The sequence below is a fragment of the Euprymna scolopes genome, chromosome 20 (assembly GCF_053919585.1).
Source record: "Euprymna scolopes isolate OS-2025 chromosome 20, ASM5391958v1, whole genome shotgun sequence".
In the NCBI taxonomy this organism is placed as follows: Eukaryota; Metazoa; Mollusca; class Cephalopoda; order Sepiida; family Sepiolidae; genus Euprymna; species Euprymna scolopes.
The window spans coordinates 12,227,675-12,240,274 of NC_136501.1; the positions used below are offsets into that span (position 1 = coordinate 12,227,675).

The 12,600-nt window shown below is 29.3% G+C and overlaps 1 protein-coding gene across 3 annotated transcripts in view; it reads right to left on the bottom strand.

The window, feature by feature from the left end:
- Positions 1-4,198: 4,198 nt before the first annotated feature.
- The window catches only part of LOC145241328 (G protein-activated inward rectifier potassium channel 3-like), a 546,410-nt gene continuing 538,008 nt past the window's right edge, over positions 4,199-12,600 (bottom strand). For all 3 annotated transcript variants that reach the window (XM_080104161.1, XM_080104162.1, XM_080104160.1), the window contains one exon: positions 4,199-4,863. The gene's annotated coding sequence lies outside the window, so the exon portion shown is untranslated. The remainder of the gene's footprint in view (positions 4,864-12,600) is intronic.

The window sequence follows — 12,600 nt, forward strand, 5'->3', positions numbered from 1 at the left end:
TTTAACCAATAAACTCTTAAACTACTTGTCACATAACACTGAAATTAACATGAAATAGTAATCAGACACTAACAATGATTCATAACGGATAAAATCTTTGTTTGGATGGATGAATAACGCGTACAAGAACTGTTGACAAGTTGAAATAAAAAAAAATGTTCATTTCAACTTGCTAACATATTTCTATTACTTTTGCGCATGTGCAAATTTATTCACAGCTTGAAGTGATTTAATTTTAAATCATTTTTATCTGTTGATAGCTCAAACGATAGGGAATGCAGCTGGAGTGGTAAATGTTTTGGTTTCGATTCTAGCTGATGGCACTGAAGTCATTTGTTTAAAACTTTTGGAATCAGCAATATATATTGCATACGATATAATATTCAATAGAGAATTGGCTCTGGAATAATAAATACGAAATCTGCATCAATTAAAATATATTTAAACATATTTTACAACTGGGTGTTCTCCGCTAATGTATGTATATATATATATATATATATATATATATATATATATACACACACACACACAAACACACACAAACACACAAACACACACAAACACACACACACACACACACACACACAAGGATCGTTCCAAGAGTAAAGCCTCCTAATTTTTTAAACTTAAAATTTGAAGCGCTACGAAGACGGAGATGGTACCATTGGAACGAGCGACCTTTTGTGCTCCAGAATTTATTTTTCTAGATATTTACTACTACCCTTCTCAACGCAATTTTGCCAGGAATTCAATGACCCAACTCTGTTTCTGACACACGTTCATGACAGGAGCTGATTTCTTGGAGTCTCACACTGTCAATATCTGCAGCAAAGAAATGAAACTTTCAGGTCATGAATGCGTAAGTTCAGTCACCATAACAATGCAATTTGAAACACCCTCTGATCTATTTGGAGTAGAAGCAAAAAAAAAAAAAAAAAATAGTAGTCATTGTATATATATTATATGTATAGAGGTTTGTGAAGATTGATATTGTTTTGTTTTTTTTAATCTCTTTATATCAGTTTTGTTTATTTTTGTAAGGGTAACAAGACTTTCGGACTACCTTTTATGATGGCTTGACTTATAAATTAATAAAAATCATTGAAATTTACCTTGTTGAACTGAGTGTATACAAAACAGCTTTACCAAAATGTCGTCCGTATCAGGTTTTATTTTGTTTTTCATAAAAAGGTGCGTAAACAAAATGTGTTTAAAATTTTGGACTTATTAAAAAAAAAAAAAAAAAAGCTTGGTTCTTGTTCAGAACTCTTCCTCATATTAAAAAAAAAAAAATAAAATAAAAATGTGTATGTGTTACATAGTTGCAACGAAACGAAAATGCCATATTCCAAAAATCATATAAATTGATCAAGTAGTTTTATTTTCAACTAAGAAAAGCAAATTTTATGAGTAAGCAAAAAAAGGGACCGTCTCACGTCGCCATTTTAAAGAAACTATGGCAGATAACTCCACAATAATTCAAACTTGCAAGATCAGCTTTGTAATGCCTACGATTTTCCATTAATCGCTTGAAGTCATTTAAAAATAATTTTCTTTATAAAAATAAAATTACTTTATTAATTTGCATGATTTTTTGAATATGATCTTTTTGTTCCTGCACGGATAAGTACAGCATAAAGATTTTCGGTTTTATTTAGAATTCAACTTATGTTAAAAACCCAAAATACAGAAAATCTTTATAACGTATGCATTCATCATGGAACGAAGATGTCATATTGCAAAAATCATATAAATTGCTAAAAAAATTTTTCAACTAAGAAAATAAAAATTTACAATTTTTAGCAAAAAAAAAAAAAAAAAAAAAAATTGCTAATTATTTTGAATACAAACAAAATCTTGACAGTCGAATTGAATTGTCAGCCTTGTATTTTAACACATTCTAAAACAGCATGGCGGCTCTCAGCTCCTTCATCAAAAAATTTGAATTTCTGTATCTGTTAGTATATTTAATATAGGGAGAATTCTAAATAAGAACCCGATTTTTCTGTATTTTTGATTTTTTAATATAGGAAGAATTTTTGACATCCACCAAATGTTTGCAAAAATTTAGAAATATTAATACCTCTCTCCCCTCCATTAATATGTGACTCGGGGTGAAGGGTAACATGTTTACAGTTTGATTGTATTACAAAATATTCAGTATAAAAACCTATCATACAAAATGGTTTCAATCTCTTTATCAATTTTAATCATTCATCATAAAAAAAATCATAGGAATTTCATCATAAAAAAAAAAAATCATAGGAATTTTATCATAAAAAAAATCATAGGAATTTTATCATAAAAAAAATCATAGGAATTTTATCATAAAAAATCATAGGAATTTTATCATAAAAAAAATCATAGGAATTTTATCATAAAAAAAATCATAGGAATTTTATCATAAAAAAAATCATAGGAATTTTATCATAAAAAAAAATCATAGGAATTTTATCATAAAAAAAATCATAGGAATTTTATCATAAAAAAAATCATAGGAATTTTATCATAAAAAAAATCATAGGAATTTTATTATAAAAATCTGCATTTCAAATTAAATAAAAATGTATGTTCAATTAAACAAAAAAGTATGCTCCTTATAATATCACATTTTATAATAGACTTTTAATTTGTAACATTTCGGTTTGTACATTTAACAAATACTATAACATTTTCTTTTTAATAAAATAGACAAAAAAAAAAAAGAAAAAAACACATTCAAAATCTAACGAAGGTATAAAAATGTTTCACCACTCCATTTGTGCCTACTTTGTTCAATCAAAAATAATCATACTTTCTTATAGATTTCGACCAAACACAACGTAAATTGTAAGGAAAAAAAAATCAAAGAAAAATTTTTAAAAACCTGTTTGGCTACATTTTTAAATATAAATATCACACCATTTTTGCGCATTGGTTTCTTGGCCATTTTTTTTAAAATAAAATTACATTGAATTAAAAAAGTTTTCAGAACATGAAGCCTGGTGAAAGTGTACCATATTTTAAAACGGAACTTTTTAGCAAAAACAATATAGGCACTAATGAATTAAGTCTTTTTTGAAAAAAGATGAATTTATACAATGGTTTATCTTTCAAGATTTTTTTAAAAAATCATTAAATCATATTGCATTATTGTAAAAAAACAAACAAACACTTACTTCATTCCATTATATATATATATATATATATATATATATATATATATATATATATATATATATATTTATATATATATATATATATATATATATATAAAATTATTTTATATATATCTGGTTCATCCATATATTAATAGGTTTATTTTCAACTGATATTTTTCAAATACAATCCTGTGTACCCATATAGTCATCCAAAAAATTAAATACAAATCTAACAGGATTGGATTTCTTAGTTTTTTTGTTTTTTTAAGCATTCTCTTTGAGAAAAGAGGGAGTTTTTTCTAGAAAAAAAAACAGTTTGTTCTAGAAAAAGCAATTTCTGTTTATAATTTGAGATTTTTAATGTTCACAAACATGGTATGTTATTTGAATGGAACAGGAAAAGTGAAAATACTTTGAAATATCAAGCAAATTAACAACTATAAAATTAATATAATCATGTTAGATGACCAACTGACTGATTAACCATTAGAACTGATCAACTGTTGTATCCAGCAGGTAGACTTTTAGGAACTTTTACACATCGATTGATCACACACACACACACATATATATATATATGTGTGCATATAAAGTTTCGATACCTTGGCAAAATGCATCCAGATCAAAAGGATTTATTATGAAGATTGAAGGATTGGCCCTTCAAAATGGACGATAAGTTTTCCTCTCTAAAAATAGAAAATAATAACAACGGTATTATATAGTGGTAATATTAATGGCTTTCTGCAAAACTTCTCCATTTTGCATTGAAAAGTTCAATGCACAACATGGAATTTTTTTTTTTCATTGGACGAGCAGAGATACCTAATTCAAGAAAGAAAAAGAAATAAAAAGGCATTTTCTGCTCATTTTTATTTTTTTATACTTGTAATTTTTTTTTAAAAAGAAATCTTCACAGGTTGTAGCGTTCAATGATTTGATATTGCCCCCCCCCACGCCGCCTCAACGCCATTTTGATTTGGATTCATTATCTTGATTTCTTTTTTGAATTAAGTTTAAAAGATTTCTTTTCAATGAAAATTTAAAAAAAAAAAATCTTTTTCTTTTTTTCATGTGATTTATATTTTATTATTATTTTTTTCTACTTTCCAAAAAACTAGTTCGATGGCTAAGCATTCTATATAAAAAAGATGGCTTTTCTGATTTATTCTTTTTTTTTTTTGTGTGTGTGTTTCTTTTAGGTATTATTTTCTTTTTTCCATTGATGGGTGCAGCAGATCTTATACAGTGTGCTTTTTTTTCTATATATATATATATTTTTTTTTTTTTACTGATGACTTCTGAAATTGAGAGAAAGAAGATTCTGGGAGACAAAAAAAAAAATCTTTGACCTGAATGATAGATGTTCTGAAAATCAGAATCTGCTGAGAGAAAGGGAGGGTGGAGGGATGTAAGAGAAACAGAGGGAGGGGGTAAGAAGATATGAAAGATTTGATATTCCTTTTTCTTTTTTTTTTTTGCCTCTTAGTTGAAATCATTATTTTTTTGAATTGTTGGTATTTCCATCTCTGATTCATATTTTTGTCAATTTCCTTTGCAGTGCATAAAACGTCTTGCTGTCTGCTTTGTGCCTTTTCTTTGTGACTGGTTGCCATAGACTGACCAATGGTCAGCTGGTAGCACCTTCCAGGGAGACAGGAAGAGACAGGCAGAAATTGCTGCAATGGAACCACTTTTGAAAACAGAAAATCATACAAAGCATCTGAAAAAAAAAAAAAAAAAGAAAGAAAAATGCATAAAATCAAACCATTTTAATTTTGTCAATTTAGTACAACAGATTTACTTATTACTTACTTATTACTGTTGCCCGGTCATTAAAAAAAACGCTTAAATATGATATTTTAATTTATGCAGATTTCGTATTTATAGAGTCTCCACACCCATACCCACACAGATGTATTTTTATGTTTATGAAAATGTATGCATAAACACACGGGTTTTTATGACAATCCAAAAATTAAAAAATGAAAAGAACTCTATAGTTAAATATTTACAGATTTTAAAATAATCGGAATTGCTTATTTTATTGGAATTAGAAATTTAGAACAGAATCGGTAATTGTATCAGAATCGGAAAAATATGAGAATCATCCCATCACTATCTTATATATAAAAAGAAGGTTGTATGTGTGTGTGTGTGTGTGTGAGAGAGAGAGAGAGTTCCTTATGGACTCCAAAACGGCTGTATCGATTTTGATGAAACTCCACACAAATGTACTCATGTATTTGGCAGTGTTCTTAGATAGGTTTTGTATTGGAATGTCTAATAAGTATCGATAATTGAAAAAATCCGATGAAAGTTAACATCTTATACAGCCTAACATCACAAGTGCATTTGAGAAGTTTTATCATGATACAAGCAGAAATGCATGGCATATAAATTCAACGGTAGGTTTTTTGATATGGCAGGGCTGTGCTCGAAATGAATATTTCCGTTTAGAACACAATTGAACACACATGCAATCTATAAATATACATATATAAATACACACACATATACAGAGATACATATATATACATAAATTTGTATTTCTGTCCGTCTGTTTGTTTGTTCACAATTTGATTAATAATACAAAACGTGTCTTTAATCTTTCAGTTATTTCTATTGTATATATATATATAGTATAATTCTTGCAAAAATATACAATTAAGAGATCACCTTATTTGCATATGACAAAGAAAAATCGATTTTACTAAATCTTAGTTAATGTTTTTAGCAAGAGAATTGTTTTAAGTATTCTATTTAGAATTGTTATTTAATAAATTTTAAACAACAATTATATTGATAATATATTTAATTTAATTTATTTGGAATTACTATTTTCAGCAGCGACCTTTTTAAAAAAATGTTTTTTTTAGAGTTATTTGCCCCTAACAAACGTTCGCCAAATAAAATCATTTGATAATTTCATTAGGTTTCTAGCTGGAAAAATAATACCATGTAGATAGGAAAATGTTTGGCTGAAATAAAACTAAAAAAAAAAATTAATTTTTATGTTTTTTTTTTATAATTTTTTATTAGACTAAATGTGCATGCCTTACACGTTTAAAATTTGGCCTTTTTTTAGGTTTGTCAGATTGGCCGTTTTAAGGCCAAACTTGGCCTTTTTTACGCTCTTTTATTAAAAAACAAATATGGTGGCTAAAAAAAGTTCATGAAAGAGCTTAAAAAGGCCAATCTGCCAAACCTTAGAAAGGCCAAATTTTAAAAGCAATATAGCGGCATCGAATAATAAATATAAATGATAAAAAATAATAAAAATTAAATTTTTTCTGCTTTTACTTCAGCCTTTGGGTCTAACAATATGTTTTATATGAAATAAATAGTTTTTATAATTTTTTGTCTGGCAAATAATTTACGCTGCTACCAAAATAAAAAATAAACACACGCATTAATGTTTATAAACATTATTTTTTTAGGTTCACAAAAGCGGGAGTTTTCTTAGGACAGTGATCCCTTCTGCCAAAATATCTGGGTATCAGATGCTTCTTTTTGGGGCACTTACATTTACATGTTTTTATCGGTTCTTTTATTTTTGAGATTGTTGTGGGGGTACCCATGTTACCCATAATGAAAATGATTAGTATAGCAGGCGTGTTTCAAACGGAACTTCATGTCAACCCAGGCAACACCGGGTAGCCATGCTAGTATATATATATATATATATATATATATATATATATATATAAATACAGGCATATATATACACACACACACATGTATATGCTCTGTAGTTATATTTAACATACATCGAGCTTCATAAATAAAAGAATGAGTATAAATAAAGGGTAAAATATAATTGAATAAGCATATTTTTTCTATAAAAACACACACACAGAAATATATATACATATGCTAACAGAGCGCCCGGCGGTGCTTAAATATGATTTGTTAATTTATACAGATTTCATATTTATTATTAAATTATGAAAGATAAATAATCCAATGACGGTAAAATCCAAAGTAGTTATATTTTTGGATTTTACCGTCATTGGATTATTTATCTTTCACCAGACTATCCATTCATGTGTAATCACCTTTTTCTTCACCATATTCCCTCTGCTTCACTTTTTTGTTATCAAGTAAGATCTTTGACTTACTTGGTGTTTCATCAAATACTTTTGTATGCAAAATCTGATCCCACATTTTGTTAATTCCTACCCTCTGATGAGAAGGAAATATTTCTTCGAAACTCTGTGGATTAAGGACTATCCAATTATCAAGTGTTTCCTCTTCAGATTAAATATGTTTTTAACTCTTTTTCAAAGTGTTTTTTAACATGTTTTATTAACTGTTTGCTCATGTATATATATATATATATATATATATATATATATATATATATATGAAATGAGTGATACTTTTATTATATAATTCATTGACTGATTCTATGTATTAATTATTTAATTATTATAGGTGGTGTTTTCTATGGTGTGAGAAAGTTAACCTGTGTCTAAAATTATGTTCTTTTAATAGTTTTCTTATTAATGGCGATACATTATAGAAACCTCCACGTTGTTTAATTTAATTCCCACATAAAGAACTCTGGAGATTTACTCAAAAAGATAAAAACATTAATATACATAACAAAACTATACACAGCTTAGATATAACATCATTATACACTAATGGTCCCATCAAAAATGTTTAAATTTACTCCATAAACACCTAAAACAATCAAACATTAACTTACCGTTTCCTCCTGATACTTTTATAAAAATGATCAGACTTATAACTCACATGACTGATTTTCAATTCAATAAGAATTTCTACAAACAAAATTTCAGTCTTCCTATGGGTAACCCTCTTAGTGGAATATTAGACTGCCTTTTCTTAGAATTCCTAGAATCCTGTCCTTTCAAATTTAGATTACCTCCAGACACAGAATATTTTAGATACATTGATGACATTTTAATTTTTCTTCCTGAAAACACACACGTAGATAATATTAAAGAGAAATTACACTTAGTCGAACTCTCCATTAAGTTCACCTATGAAACAACACATTCACTCATTACCTTTTCTTGACATTATAAAATCCAATAATAAACTATCCTTTGAAAATCGCCACAAAACTACACACAAAAATGATTACATACATTTCTACTCACACCATAATAAAATAAAAACTGGTATGATAATGGGTTCCTTCCTGCGTGCACTCAGAATTTGCAGTCCAGAGTATCTAGAGAAAGAATTTAAATACCTCACAAATATTTTGAAAACCTTGCAATATCCCACATATTTTATATTAAATGCTAATAAAAAAGCCACACAAATATGTTCCAGAATAAATAAGCAAAAATCATATACACCAAACATTTTTCTCATAAACAGACATCTTCTTTTACCTATACACGCCAATTGCAACACATTAAACAAACTAGGAATTCCAATCATACAAACCACATCACAAACTATAAAACAAACATTGAAAACAACAAAAAATCTCCAAAACAAACCAATTTCCAATGCAGGCATATACACTGTTCCTTGCCAAAATTGCCATCATATATATGTTAGTGAAACCCAACATAGATTAGAGAAAAGGCTCAATGAACATAAAAGAAATATAAGAAATAGCAATTATCTGAATGGTTATTCTCTCATTCATTGTGTTATAATCATACTTTTGATTTCAAACAAGCAAAAATAGTTAAACATTTCAAACAAATACAATGAAGTCTTCTTGAATCAACTCTTATCACAAATTCAAGCACAATTAAACAAGGTGGAGGTTTCTATAATGTATCGCTATTAATAAGTAAACTTCTATAACAAGAATATAACTCTCTCACCATAGAAAACACCATAATAATTAATACATATAATCAGTCAATAAATTGCATAACAAAAATATCACTCATTTCATTTTAATTACACATCCATATTTGAATTATAACGGACATATTTGTTCCAAAAAGAACATAAATTGCAACATATCTTTTTAAATATATTAACGGCTACATGACGTTATAAAAAAATCTTACACTCTTTCACACCCTCGCTTTTTGAATTTTCAATGACTTTTTTTTGTTTCTGATAGTGAACAAGGTCATACATTTCATTACATCAAATATGTATTTTCAAATATTTGTACTGGTGTTTTGTTTTCTTAGTTTCATTCATCCAGAGGAGGTCTTGCTATAAAGACGAAACGTTCATGAACACATAACTTGGTTTGTTCCTTTTTTATCTCTCTCTCTCTCATATATATATCTATATGACTTGGGTGCCATCAACTAGACTCGAAATAAAAACATTCAGCACACCAGCCTTAGTCATTACTGTTTGAGTTATCGTCAGATGGATAAGAAATAGTTAAAAATGAACCGATTTTAACATATAAACGTATAGAGCACTTTAGGTTGTCTTATGCTTGTCAAGTTCCAGTTTTTTTTCAATGTTGACCTCTTAACAGCTATTTTTTTTACCGACTAGTAACCTATAAAACAAAAATCTGCAAAAAAAAAAAAATGCAATTATTTGACTTGCTTTGCATCACTCTGCAACCTTGCGTCTCTGAGGAGATGCACTTTGAAAAACTGTAGACAGACTGACAGAAATAGTGAACTTTATAGATTTTAATTATATATAACGAATATTCTAGCTTTTCAAAAAGAGTGATTCTTTCTTCTTCTGTAAAATAATTGGCATTATCGGCTAAATATTGTGTGACTAAATAAAACGCTTCTTTCTTTACTTTAAAATCGTAGCAACTTCATTCTTTTTGAAACAATAAATTTTCTACGTTATCTTACCGTAAAAATAATTATGAACTAAATTAATTTTTCGGATGTAAAATCTAAAAATTGTTTCAGTCAAATGATATAATTTGATTTTGTGAAAAATTCATTTTAAAATGGGTAAAGTTAGATTTTTTTTACTTTAGCGACATCAGATTAAGCACCAATAACTATAGGATGATCTTGTTTTGTTAATTTGTGCGTGAAAGGTGATAACGTACGAACGTATGAAATGGCTTAGTGTATGCAGATTTATATAAAGTTATGGAATACGTATATGTTTACACGATTCACCTTTAAACTAATTAGTAAACTAATATAACAAATAGATGACAAAAGTCTATTTTCCAAATTTCAGGATGTTGACTACTTTACAATTTCCTTGGCCTTCGGGCCAAGATCAAAGTGTAGTATCTCTTCCGGCAGATGCTGCAAGCTATGACTAGCTATGACTAGCAAAGACCAGATGTGGGGGCAACCCCACATGCCTGACCTTTAACCAGCTCCCATTTCCCACCTCTCGGGAGCTGGTCCCCATTTCCCTTCCCCCTCCCTTCACTCCTCACATTAAAAATTGGCCTTGTGCCTAATTTGCTCGGTGGGGGAGCAAATAAATACCATCTGTTCTTCAGATGCTGCACTTCATTTTCTTGTTCTCTTTCGGTGGAGGAGAAATCCTTCACGACTGAGACAATTTTTATTTTTGTACCTTTTCTCCACGTTAAAAAACGACCCTGGTGTCTAACTCTGTCCCGTGGGGAGGCATAGTAAATAGGTACTTTACAATTTATCTCTTTAAGTATGTTGGCATGCACATTTCTTGACAGCCCCTGTTTCGTAGCGCAAAGGCATTCATTTAATTATTAGGTTAAGAAAAAGATTCTTGAAGAATATTTAATTTTGATTTCAAATGAAGTTTTCGTTATAATACCTTTACTTTATATATCATTTTAAAGATCGATTTTTATTCTATCTCATCGTTTAAATTACAATCGTTTTAAAACAACTATGTCTTCTTTTCAGAACATTGATTACAAGATGGAAAAAAAATGAATTTACACAATTTTCTTATTTCAATTCAAGCTAGGCCGATAATGAACGTAGTGGTCAACTATCAGATGTTGACGATCAATTAAGAGCCTTAGTCAAAGCCAATCCACACACAACTGCGTATATATTATATTGCTCTATTCTTAAATATTGAGCTTTTCCTTTTTGGCTAGGATCTCCTTGAAAGTATTACTTCAAGTAATATCTATCAGGATTTTTCATCTGGATTCTATCAGTGTCTTATCTTGCTTTTATATATATATATATATATATATATATATATATATATATATATATATATATATATATATATATATATATATATATACTAGAAGGTATACCCACCGTTGCCCAGTATTAAATGTAACATTAAATTCCTTAAAAAATTAAGTAAAAATAAAAAACGGAAAGAAACTGACACATGTGCTTGCGAGTATTATGTTTTACATATTGTAAGTAAAAAAAAAAAAAAAAAAATTATTTGAGCTAAGATCGAAACCAAAACCTAAAGACGGTGAATCAAGTACGATAACCATTAGACCAGCTTGGTACCATCTCGAAAAAGTGTTTTCAAACCTCATAAAACAGTTGACAAACAGATAAAAATCCGATGACCCTCCCACACCCTCCAAGTACTAATTTTTCAATTTTAAACCTTTAGAAGCCTTTTCTTCAAGATGAAAACCGATTATAAAGTTTTCCACATGTCTGAATACCCTATATACCACGTTTCAAGTTTGTAGATAAAAAATCCATTGAGTATATAGGTTGAGAAATGTCCTCACACACACTCACTTTTATAGATATATAGATAGATATACGATAGAGAGAGATAGATAGATAGATAGATAGATAGATAGATAGATAGAGAGAGAGTGAGTGCGCGAGCCTTTTCTAGTCTCACACAAAAACATGCACATTTCAAGCTATATTACTTGTCATATACATACACGCACACAAACACGCGCACACATCCACACACGTACATATATTCACGTCCGCGTACATACACTCATATTCACGTGTATATACACACACGCTAACGCACACACATGTACTCACATACGCGCACACGTATGCACACAGATGGACGACGTCACTTCCTTTCAATGGAAATCCACACATGCGCAAAAGACCACCGGAAACAAGTATAAAAGAAAGAGCATAAGCGGCTTCTTCCTTTTTTAGGACTGCGCGTACCTCATCCCACTTGCTACTATGTGGGGGAAAAAGCTAACAGACTATACGTACACATTCTCACTCTTTCTCTCTATATATATACAACTGGTCCCTGAGAACACCTTCGCGTAGCTGACTGCTAACTGATGTTAACTCTCTATCCTTTTCTTTGTCTACACGTTGGACTATCGTTCCCATTTTCCACTACATCACTCACTTCTTTTCCCACGCGCGAACAAACGATAGTGACCCGAACTTGAGATGAACACACATTTCCTTTTCTTTCTACAACACCAGTCCTGCAACGAACGATGGTTACACCCGCGCGGACATGAACACATGTTATATCTAAAACATTCATTCTTTCAACAGTAAATAAACGACGTTTATCTTATCCATCAATTGAGTTTTTGTTTCCTTCAATTCCATTCGTTTCATTATTTTCTTGTAGCGAGTTAGGGTAT